Genomic DNA, 11,520 nt, shown 5'->3' on the forward strand with positions numbered 1-11,520 from the left:
GTCTTGTCACCTTTACTTCCAATATATCCAGGATATGGTATAGTCACAGCTATCACTCTGATCAAAGTTTAGGCTTTGAACTAGCTCCCTAACAGCCTCCCTACTGTCCCTCTTGTCTTTATACAAATTATCTCAATACAATATCAAGAGGATCCGGTATCAAGAGGATCCTGGTAAAACTGTTGCCCAATAGAAATGCTTTAATGGCTTCCTATTGTACATAGAAGAAAACAGAAAGTGCATACCATGGGTAAAAAGGCCACCAACTACTTCTGAGAGAAGGAAACACCACCGAGAAATTATTAGATCGATATAGTCTTCTCTCTTTAATACTTACATGTACTCATTGATATAATTTTTGCTTATTTATGTTCGGTCGTAGGCTCTGACATTTCTCTTTGCACCTTTTCAAGTGGAAGTAATAATTTCTGTTGCAGATGCCAATTCTGAGTTTCCCTACTGCATTTCAAGAGTTCGTCACTTTTAGAGCAGAAGTGAGCATTTCTTTCCTGTCCAATTTAGGGTTGAGGGAATGGAAAAGGAAGGTTTCTCACTGTGGGGCACAGGAGCTGTGGTTCTATATCAGATCACTACAGATGCTTCCCTACAGGTCTTGGCACCCCATCACCTAAGGATTATTCGTGCTTTCAGTTAATAGCAATCAGGAAGCAACAAGCTACATCTTGTTTACTCTGCCTCAATCAGTGTCCTTTCCACTCCTTAAATTCTTATTGAAAAAAAGAGAATCCCGCCATAGCCTTTCAAATATAACCATATCCATGTTGTTTTACACTAGCTCTTTATTACTAATACCCTAGAAAGTGCCCTTTAAAAATCCTTGAATGATTTCAGTAATAGTTAATCACATTCAAAAGGAACCACACTTACTAGATAAGAAAATGCAAACTATTACTCCTCTCATTTCCAGTTAAGAATTTAAAACTGAAAAGGCTGCCTTTACAAATGTGTTATTGCTCAATCCCAGGCATCTATAAAACTTGCCTACTGAGTTAAAGTGTCAAAAATTGCACTCTTCTTTAAATCTTCATTCCATCAGAGCTGTTTACATACTGTTGAAAGGGAACGACCCTTTGATATAACTAAGTTCATTAGTTCTGTAGTAAGTCTCAGTGAACGAGGCTTGACAAATGATTCATACCGACCAAAGAAGGTGTGGGGAAATATATTAAAACTTCTTGGACAAAATCTGGCAACTCCTAAGTTGATACCAGGCAAGAATAACATTTGTTCTAGAAACAGCTGGGTTTAACAAACAAGCCACGTAAAGCATAGAAAACCACTTCTGATTGGAAACAGTGAATAACTACTCTCATTATCAGGACCAACGTTGACACACAGGTGTGAATGGGATGGAGAGGAGCAAGAACTCCACTTTCCTTGGAGGAGATACACAGTGATGATGCTCAAACCTGCTTATGAGTTTGGAGAGGGAGAAAGGGAAGGAGAAGGAGGAACAGCAATTGTAAGACCAGAGGGATGGAGAGTCTTCCTCGGGCTTGCAGCTGGCTCGTTGACACTCCCAGTTCACAGTGAAAACCAGCTCAGAGTCCAGACCTCCTTGTTCAGCAAATACGTGGACAAAAGGGGCAACTCAAACTTAAGGATTTAGACTTGGGTTCGCCAAATCAAATTTCAAAGATTTGTATACAAATGAAACCAGAGTGAAACCCGTCTTGAATCTGTTTCACTTTCCCGGTTTGGGGTATAGCACGCCCACTAAAATTTAGTCAAACTGCAATGATGACATAGATAGTCCAGAAAAAGTGATTTTGAGTGGCTGGTGACTTCCCCTGCTTATGTCATCTTACATGCTCACTGAACAAATCGGCTTAACGATGTGACAATCGACAAGGTGCCTGAGAAATACTTTATATGCAGAAAACGAAGTCTTCTCAAGGTTTCTTCCCAAGTGCGCGGAAGTGCACCCTTAGTTCTCCGGTCCGCTATCAAAGGTCGCCTCTTTCGCGCAAGTGGAAATAACCCCAAACCTCAATCCAGCATCTGAAGCACCCAAAATACTCACTCTCCGTATGAATTCTCTCCTCATCTGCTCCATTTCATTCCTTAACTTTCTGGGCCCACAGATGCGGCTCTCGTAGCCCCTTTGGGGGCCGGAACCCTGAATAGCCACCCTCACTCAACCGCCCCCCCTGAACGGGAAGGCAGGCTTCCTTAGTCGGGCAGGACCAGCAGCCTCCCAGGCCCCTCGTGGCCGCGAGGTGGAAGCTCTGTCCTGCCCTTTACCTCAGTGCTTCGTACCCGCGGGAAATCAAGTTAGAAAACTACAACCTTCCCCCCGATCTACTCCTCCTCCCGGCTCCTCACATTTCTCTAACCGTTTCCCCCAGAAGCATCCCGCCGGGGGATGAATTCGCAGACTCTCCCGTCCCTCCAGTGCTGGATTCTGGCCGGTGCCCGGTCTCTCTCCACCCCAGCCGCCCCTCCAGGTAGGAGCACCGGAGGCCTGCACCCTCCTAAGTGGGGTGTCGGACCCCTCGCCCTTGGGCCCGGGTGGGCCCCTCCCTCCCAGCCCGGAGCACCTGCTCCGCCCAGGACCCCTCCTGCTCCCGGCAACTTCGCCCCGGGGGAGCAGAGGCGGCGGGCTGAGTGCGGAAGGGCAATTCTTGAATTCCAGCGCGGCTCGTTCGCCCCGAACAAGTGCCGGAATCCTGCTCCGGCCGCGCGGGGCTGCCGGGCCCTCCCGCCGCGGGCGGCCGCTGCCCCGCGCTCCCCGGCTCCGCTTCCCCACCCGCGGGCCAGGCCCGGGCGCGAGCCGCACACTCACCGGGAGCGCTGCCCCGCAGCAGTCCGGAGCGGGGAAAGCGGCGCTCCAGGGCCGGGAGCGGGCGGGCGCTAGCGCGCGGGGCGCCGGCAGCTGCCGGCCGGAGAGCCGCGCGTCCGGGCTACTCGCGGGGCCGCGGGCCGGCTGCGCGCTGCGGGACTTGGGCGCCGCGCCCGGCTGGGTCCCGAGCGCGGGCGGGCGGGCGGTCGCCGGGGGCTCGCCACCACCCCTAACACTTCTCTCTCCTCGCCTTCATCTCTTCCTTCAACACCCCTTTCTCATCTTGCTTCTCTCACTTTTCCCCCTTCCTCCTCTTCTCTCAGCCGTCTCCTCCCTCGTCTTCCACTGGTGCGTGGAGAAGGGCGGGGGAGGGAAAAAGTCCCGTCTCCTTAATTTGAGTGATACCTTGGAGATTATCTCTTCATGGAATCTGGAAATGACGTGAACACCTTTCTGAAAACATCTAGAAGAAAACGCCTTTGGTCTCCTTTTCCTTTTGGTTCTCCTTCCAAGTCTCTCTGCCGCTCTCTTTGGTTGAGTGGCTAGGAATGAGGCGAGGTCAGATAAGAAAAGCGAAGGGGGAGTTAGAGGCAGCGGTCTTCAGAAGTGGGGTTGAGAACCGCTCACTGAGTGGGCCTAGAGATCTGTTTATCCACAATTTCACCAAGCGGGCGTTTCCTCAAAAAGAATTCAGATTGGGGGAAGGATGACAAAGGAGTTAGGCAGGGTAATGGGACCTGGGTTCATTCAAGGGTTTATTGTAAGGCATCCATTGTGGTTTGCCCTCCAGGTGTCTCAGAATAATACATCTCTAGTATTTTGATCTGGATGTGACCTTGAGAAAATACTTGCCCTTTCCTGTTGCTGGCTTTGAATCATTTTTCCAGACTAATGTTTTATAGACCAGTAGATAGAGTCCCGTCAGCTGAAGCCTACCAGGAACTCCCCTAGAAACTTGAGTGCTTCTTGGAAGGTTCCAGCACTGGAACAGGTCTCTAACGCTAGGAAGGATGGGGCAGGTTTGTTTTTGTACAGAGCACCACCCCCACAGGCCACAGGTTGTCCCTTCTAGGACTGTTTCACCCTAGGCCTGACTTGTACATCCTTTTCCCCAGAAAGGAACCGCTGTTACTGAAGATCCTTTCTGCTCTCCTGCTTCTCAATATGTTCTGCCTTCCAAAGACCATCTTATATAGATAGATCTTGCTTATAGATTAAACCTGTATTTTCCAGCCCATCTTTCTTCTGTTAGGTCATCTTTGTTCTTTGGAATCACAAATTTAAATGAGATAGTATATAAAAAACACTAACCATAATGCTTGGCACTTCGTACTCAAGAAATGTGAGCCAAATTATTATGGGTAATTATTTCAGATTATCACATTCCCCCCCTATTTTTATTCCTATTTTTATTCTCTCACATAATTCTTTTCTTTTTTTAATATTTATTTATTTTTGAGAGAAAGAGACAACATGAGCAGGGAAGGGGCAGAGAGAGAGGGAGGCACAGAATCTGAAGCAGGCTCCAGGCTGAGCTGTCAGCACAGATCCCCATGAAGGGCTCAAACTCACGAACTGTGAGATCATGACCTGAGCAGAAGTCAGACACTCAACTGACCGAGACACCAGTGCCCCTCTCGCATAATTCTTAAGCACGAGAAGTTGATTCTCTGTACCATGATTTGTACTGTTCCAGCCCTTGTTCCTTATAAATATATGACTATGTGGTGATGGCCACTCATTTAGGAAAGCATAGTGAAAATAATAAGAGAGGAAGTCAAGATTTATAGCTTTCCTAATAGGACACAGTAGTTTCCCCAGAAGTTATAATATTGACCACCTTGATTTTACACTGTACCCAGAGTAATTTGTAACAAATCTTGTAGATGACAGCCGTGGAAAGAGTCCAAGGTTATGCTGCCTCAACAAACAGGGAATGTATCCACCTTCTACACAGAAGGATGTTTCCAGATGCTGTGTGTGGACTTGTGCATTGGAGTTATCCATTCTCATGTACACCTGGAGAGTAAATGATACATATTAAGTGAAGATGTGAGAGAGACCTTACCTGTGAGGCAAGGGGGATCTAAGGTTTCAGATGTTTCTGCTAGTGCTACTGCAGCAAACATATTTGCTTAGGTAACAGTGATGAAAATGCACCTTGCATGCTGCAACAGGATGTCGTGCCCTAGAGATATTCCATTTGCTGTTGAGTTCACAGATAGCCCAGTAGGCAAGACACAATCATAGCACTCAGCAAGGGTTACTCTGAGTAAACTGGAGAATGAGTAACTAGGCTGCTTCCTTAGATCTGCTACTACATCTTTTAGAAGCCAGAGTCTCCATGAGTTAAAGACCAGAATCTCAGTCAGTTATAAAGTTCACCACTTTTAGGTTGTTTAATATGAATTAAATCATCACAGACAAGTGCTTTTCAGCAGCTTAGATGAAAGATCCAGAAAATGTCAGTGCTTAAAGATCTTATTTGTTTTTAATCTTAAATATGCAAGGACATGTATTAATAGGCAAGATGCTAATAGTCCTTCTCTTGAGATTTTGCCAGAAAGGAGATTTTCACTAAGGACAAATTGCACTATTTTGATAATATTGATTGGTCTCAGTTTAAGACTAAGTTGAAGCTCCTTTGTTCCTTTCAATTAAGCTGACTGCACTGTTCCATGACTACAAAAGCCAGACATGAAGTGTAAAATTAAGGAAAAAGCTGAGAAGTTATAAAAAGATGTAAGTAGTGTAGACAGAATTAACACAAATAGTGCAGGCCTACATAATGTAACCTGCCTTTAATGGCTTATATTTTCCTTGAGTTATTTGGCTAACTACAGAAGGTAAACCTGATCTCATAAACCTCACAAGTAAGATCCACTGACTCATTCCATGGCATCAAAAGGTCACTTTTTAGGAGGATTATTTCAAGTTCTGTTTTTTTCTATTTTGAAAAAAGTGCTGCAGAGTAAAATGAAAACTCACAATGCAAATTAAAGCAATCAAATAAGCAACCTCTCCCTAAGTTTATGGGAAAAGTGTTTTATTTTTTCATAATAGATTGATTTAATTTATTCATTAAATTCATAAGATAATTGCTCAGTTCTTTTGGAAAGAAGTCAAACAAAAAGGTATAAAGAGGTTAAGTAAGTATAATCTAATAATTCGATAAATAACATGCAGGGGAAGACTGGATTGGGAAATACTCCCTATTATAAGATAATGCTATTTTCTTATAAGTGGAAAATATGCCTAAGTAACTCTCAGGAGAATTTTATATATATATTATACCTCAAACACCAACAGAAAAACTGGGTTCTTAGTTTAGATTGGTTCTTTTATACATAAATCATTAAAATCCCCATTTTAGCTGGCTAGATTCATAAGTTATTTCCCAAACAGGTGCAAGATGATGTAGGAGAAAGACCACTTAATCAGAACGTTGCAGGTCTGTCACTATGAAACAGCCTTACAATAAGTGAATCGGGGCACAGTTTATTGGGCAGGAGAGTAGTGAACAAGATAAACATAAACACTTAAATGATATTCTTATCTATTGCCAAATTGTTTTTTGTTTCCACAACTGTGAGAATTGCAGCATGGTGTTTTGCACACTGCCTGTAACATGAATGGACAAAAAAGTTGAAGATTATGTGAGTATAAAAACAAGAGTTATTAAGTCTACGATGATGGTATGATGGAAAAATAACTGTTGATCACATTTAGTTAAAGAGATATGAACAGTATGAAACTACTGTATATTCTGAGCCTCCAGCTAAGAGGTCGTCAATAACAGTAAATCCATGTTTCTTAATAATTTTGATGCTATTCTCAGTTATATTAAAATTGCATTTTACCAACAGCCATATTTATATTATTTTGAATATTTCAATACCATTTCACAATTTCTTGTTTAGTCTGTAGTTGTTAAGGTAACAGAAAATGGCAGTTATCTCTTTGTATTCATGAGAAAACTAGGCATAGGGGTCATGAAGGAGGTTGCATTAAAGCTGAACTAATTTGACTCAGTTTTTTCCTAGCCATTAACCAATTTGGTAACCTAAAGAAGATGTTTAATTTCTCCCAATTTCGACTTCCTAAAATTCCAGGTGGGAATAATGCCAAATGTATCTGTCTCTATAAGGTATCCTGAGTATACTGGGATATACTATTTAAACTTTCATAGAAAGAGTAAAGAATTACACAACAGATGATCAAATTTATGTGAAGAAAATTAGCAAGGAAATCAGAACAAAACCATCAGGTTTTGACACTTAAATATCTTCAAGGTTACTAATCTTTTGATCAAAATCTTATCAAGTCAACACAAAAACCAAATTTTAAAGTGCAGCTATTTTGTAGAAATGTAATTTGCGTACACAGCTTTTGGACAGCCAGATAGGGTTCTTCGCATGCATTTGTAGCAGTGAGTACTCAACCAATTGGAGTACTGGATGGCAACTTTGAGAAATAAAAACAGTATGTACTTACGATAAACATGGCTTTCTCTCTTATCCTCACAATGTCCTGCTGGTTATTTCTACATAGCTGTCGTGATAGAGATGATGCCAGTGAAAAAAGGTTGCTTTTGAAATATCAAGGTAATGCTGGATCATTGCCAGTTCTTAATAATATATGTGAAACAGGCTCTACTATAATTAATGTTTACTCTTGGAGAGTTACTAAGACAAAAAAGTAGACTCTGAGTGTTTAAAAGGGGACAAAATTACCACAAAACAGTAGTATTTAGGAGATTGATTGATATATGTGCTTGATGGAGAGCAAATTGTGATTATTTAAAAAATAATATGTTTATTATGTTTTTGTATGTATGCTGCTTCTTATGAATGTGAAATAAGACTAACTGGCTAACAGCTTAGTAAAGCCATTGATAATTTATTATTGCTCATTAAGTACAATTCTCAAAGGATTTTAATACAATTTGTTCAAAGCTCCATGTGGATTCTCTAACCATTTAAAATGCCTTCATAGTAACAGTTCAGTTGAAAATAGAAATGCAACAGTTGATTAATATGAGTAAGCCTGCTGTTTTAACTGGAGTCCTACTAAGAATGTCTGATGAAGTAGACAGTTTTCTTTGAAATTGGGTTTACCCATAACACTTTTAGTTTTCAAAGACAGAAAAATTTTTAATAATTGATTTAATTATAAATATTTCCTTATATTACCTTAACAAGCACATATTTAAATATGTAATAGTATTTGTGAAATTTTTTTTTTTACAATATGTCTTTTACTGCCTTGGGAAGGAGACTCTCCCAGACATTTTATTATTTTTCCTCATTTCATTATTATTATGCCTTAGACTGTGTCATCCTGTTACTTTATCATTTATCCTTCTTTGTTGTAATATTGGGGAAAGGTTGTGTATTTGTCTCTTTAGACTCTAAGCTACTTTAAAGCGAAACTGTTTTATTCCTTGCTTTTTCTTAGTAATTTGCCTAGTACATAGGAATTGGAAGATGCTAAGTAATCTTTGAAATGTATGCATGAATAAATCTATCAGGTATGTATCTTTAACTTTTATAATAAATTAAACCTGTTAACTGTTTTTCAAACCTATTCTGTTTTTCAAAAATGATATTTCTCGAATGGTAGAAGTTATTCAATGTCTTTTACAGAACCATCCAATGATGTTATATAAAATATCCCTCCTTTCTCTCCCCCCACTGTCCCTCTCTGGTTTTCATGTGGGAGATATTTTTAAATGTCTGCTGTTTTTTGGATGTCCATTAATAATTAAGACTGGGACACAGAGGCCCTGTATGCTGGGTTGTAACTACCCAAAAATGGACTTCATTAAAATTGATGGGTTGTTGAGCTATATATGCCATGGAAAGAGAATCTGTTATCTGGAGCTGTTCAGTTACTACAGAGAGGACTCTTCCAGTCTGTTTTCTGAAGGCATTCTGGGAATAGTAGGTCATAAGGGAACCAGAACCAGGGATTCCACTCTTTATTATGTAAATATTCACTTACTCTTCCTGCACTGTGCCTTGCATCGCTTGTTTTCTGTACAGAACATCTCTGGTGTAATTTTCCTGGAGAGTAAATCTCCAGTCTCTGTCCTGCAATGAAGACAGAGAAATTATTGCCCGGCTACAGTGGCTAGGTTTGTGGGACCTAACCATACCTTTCTGTTTCGCTTACAAGACTTACAACCTACACAACTTTTTCAGAACACCTCTAAGATCCTTTGTGCTTTCCAGTTCCGAGCCTTTCATGGGTGTGGAGGGGCCAGCTCTCACTATCTATCTCCACTTCCAGGTTTACCATCTCCTAGTAAAATATTGGGATTTCATGTCTGTTTTCCTGTTGTTTCATTCCTTATGGCTTATTGCCATTTTATTTCTTAACTGCCATTTCAGTGGGGATGTCATGGATAAATGTACAAATACATGTGTTTAACTTCTCAAAGTTAAATGAGATCTCTCTAAAAATAGGCAGATCTTTGGCTCTAATTATTTTGTATTATTATATACTATGGTATTTTACAATATGGTATTGCAATGTACAAAATGTGTGTGTCATGGGGTGCCTGGGTGGCTCAGTCAGTTAAGCGTCCAACTTCAGCTCAGGTCACGGTCTCATGGTTTGTGAGCTCAGGCCCACATCAGGCTCCCTGCTGTCAGTGCAGAGCCCACTTCAGATCCTCTGCCTCACTCTCTCTCTGCCCCTCCCCGACTTGTTCTCTCTCGAAAATAAATAAAAACATTTTTCAAAATCTACAAAATTTGTGTCATTTTGCCTTTTCTATGTTATTGTCATAACTGAAACTGTCCTTTTTGGTTTTTTGAGAGAGAAAGAGTGCATGTTAGCAGGGGAGGAACAGAGGGAGAAGGAGAGAGAGAATCTTAAGTAGGCTCCATGCCCAGTTTAGAGAATAATGTAGGACTCGATCCCATGACCATGAAATCATGACCTGAGCCCAAATCAAAAGTCAGGTACTTGACTGACTGAGCCCCTAAAACTGTCCATTTTTAAGTTGATGGAATAATAATAAAGAAATATTTGCCCTCAATTGCATATATTTTTCTTGTTTTTCCTCTCCTTTTTGAGACTCCTATTTCTATATGTCTCCTATGTTCTATACCTCTAGCTCTATTTTCCTTTCACTTTAATTTTCCTTTCTAAACGGTGATACCATGATGAGAGAATTATATTATTTTTAATCTGGTTGGGCTGCAGACCACTTATTTATGTTTATTCTCTTTTTCCCTATGTTTTCTTCTATACAATGAATAGTATTTGCTTTTCTATAACTTGGATATGAAATAGAAAAGAAAAGAGGTTTTTTTGGCTACATCCTCCTATCAAACATAGAGACAATATTAAGTAACAAAGTTTGGGCTATCCTATTGCTAAAACTTTGAGTAGAATATGGGAAGCTGGTAGTAATTGTCACTGAATGATAATGATTATACTAGTAATTCTACTAAAAGCTATTGTGTATGGAATCCAACACCATGCCAAGCAGAAGTACATTACATGCATTGTAGTATTAAGAGAAGTGCATTGGTGTAACTATTTTACAAATAGGGAAACTGAGGCTTAGAGAAGCTAACTAACTTTAATAGGCTTAATCATCTGCTAAGTGGCATATGTTGGATTGAATCCATCTGATGACTAATTCCAATGTATGCTTTTCCTTTCAAAACACCATTATTAAAACACAGTTGTATATATTGATTTAATTTTAAAGTCAAAGGCATTAAGAATAATAGTGTGCTGCTATACAGAAAATATTTTAAGGTCTGAGTTCTTGTTATTTTATTGATTTTTGCTTATTATATTGTTCTTTTTTTCTTTCTTTTTTTTTTTTTTTTTGAGAGAAAGAGAGCGTGTGTGCAAGTGGGGGAGGGGCAGAAGGCGAGGGGGAGCGAGTATCTAAAGCAGGCTCCACATTCAGCACAGAGCCTGATGTGGGGGCTCGATCTACCAATCATGAGATCATGACCTAAGCCAAAATCAAAAGTTGGATGTTTAACTGACTGAGCCACCCAGATGCCCCTCTTTTTTTTTTTTTTTCTTAAGGTTTTATTTTTAAGTAGTCTTTGCACTCAACATGGGGCTCGAACTTACAACCACAAGATCAAGAGTCACATACTGTACCAACTGAGCCAGCCAGGCATCCCTATTTGTTCTTATATATAATACATATATTATAACATACTTTATATTATCATAAAGTATGATTTACTGTTATTATTATTTCATTATCTCTGAGGCAATCCTACCGGCTTCAATTCCATCCCTTACCTTATGGCTCAGCCCTGTCCCTAGGCCTCCTCCCTTCCTTTTACTCCTTCCTTGCTTCTTTGCTCTTTTACTAACACAAGATTATACCTTATAGTATTTTTTGTTTCACATTTTTATTGAGATGTAATTCATATACCATAAAATTCACCCATTAAAAGTCTATATTCAAGGGTTTTAAGTATATTCAGAGTCATGCAACCAGCACTATAATCAATCTTAGAACATATTCATCATCCCCCAAGGAAATGCCATGCCCATTAGCTCTTACTCCTTATTTCCCCCACCCCATTCTCTTGTCCTAGGTAAGCACTGATTTACTTTCTATCTGTAGATTTGCCTATTCTAAACATTCAGTGTAAATGAATGTGCAACATGTGGTCTTTTGTGACTGGTTTCTTTCACTTAATACGTTTTCAAAGTTCATCCATGTTGAA

At 40.3% G+C, this 11,520-nt stretch overlaps 1 long non-coding RNA gene across 3 annotated transcripts in view; it reads right to left on the reverse strand.

The window, feature by feature from the left end:
• The window catches only part of LOC131512680 (uncharacterized), a 93,346-nt gene extending 89,958 nt beyond the window's left edge, over window positions 1-3,388 (reverse strand). For 2 of the 3 annotated variants that reach the window (XR_009262243.1, XR_009262246.1), the window contains exon 1: window positions 2,807-3,195. This is a non-coding gene — a long non-coding RNA (uncharacterized LOC131512680). The other variant, XR_009262245.1, reaches the window with a different exon arrangement.
• Window positions 3,389-11,520: the final 8,132 nt, after the last annotated feature.

The sequence above is a fragment of the Neofelis nebulosa genome, chromosome 5, assembly GCF_028018385.1.
Source record: "Neofelis nebulosa isolate mNeoNeb1 chromosome 5, mNeoNeb1.pri, whole genome shotgun sequence".
Classification (NCBI taxonomy): Eukaryota; Metazoa; Chordata; class Mammalia; order Carnivora; family Felidae; genus Neofelis; species Neofelis nebulosa.